Genomic DNA, 1,031 nt, shown 5'->3' on the forward strand with positions numbered 1-1,031 from the left:
AATAATAATTAAAATCCCAATAAAGACCTAGAAAACTACAATGACTATTACTACAGCCTGTGAAATGTTGCGATAAGACGTAGAAATGTTTGATAATGTTGTGCGTCCTCATCTAAGTCAGATTCAGTGGGGACACGTTCTCCCTGGCCGTCCTTGTCCACATGTCACATTCGGTGCAGTTCAAACTGAAGTAAAAAATGCACCAGTTTTGTTCGCGTGACAATGGTCAGGGTCAGACTGCGCTGTGTCTTGTGTCTCCACGAATGCCTCTGGCTGCTTCAATTGATTGGTTCGTTTTTCTTCCTCTTTTTTTATTCATTTTATTTATCTACTTATTTCTTTTTCTTTTTTTTGTTGTGGTTAGTGGAAGACATGCCTGTGTTAAGTACTGTGACAGGTGGGGAGGTGTTGTGATGCACCTGTACTCCACACTCAGGTGATGAAGTAACAAATATACATTTGTACCTTAATAACAAATCGTAATTTAACCACTTAATCATAGCGACAAAATAAAAAAAAATAAATAAATAAAATTAAAAGTCTAGAGTTGAACAACAGTGTGTTATGTAAGTCAGTAAACAAATGACAGCTTTGGTAGCAAGATAAAAACAAAAAAGTGTTGCAGTTTTATACGGTAATCGTAGTGAATATCCTTCCCAACATGAAAAAAAAACCCCAATGGCTATGTCTTATATGAATTAATTTTATTTAGTCCACCAGCCGTTCCTTGGAATCCACTCCAGGGTGACTATAACAAGTTTGCATTGGCTCCGGTTCCTAATAGTCTCCTCCTCCATACTGGATCCCTGTCGCCCCCCCTCCCCTTATCTCCCTGAAGCATTCCAACACTGTCTTGCTATCTGATGAGGCACTACACACTACTTTAGTCAGCACAACACTTCACACAGAGTTAAATATCCTTATTTCCACGTTCCTGATCCTACCGTAACAATATACATGAATACCCAGTTTTATGTGTGGCAAGAGGACTCTTCTATAATTATTATAAGAAGGAATAAAAAAAAAAGCCG

The sequence above is a fragment of the Scylla paramamosain genome, unplaced genomic scaffold (assembly GCF_035594125.1).
Source record: "Scylla paramamosain isolate STU-SP2022 unplaced genomic scaffold, ASM3559412v1 Contig48, whole genome shotgun sequence".
Classification (NCBI taxonomy): domain Eukaryota; kingdom Metazoa; phylum Arthropoda; class Malacostraca; order Decapoda; family Portunidae; genus Scylla; species Scylla paramamosain.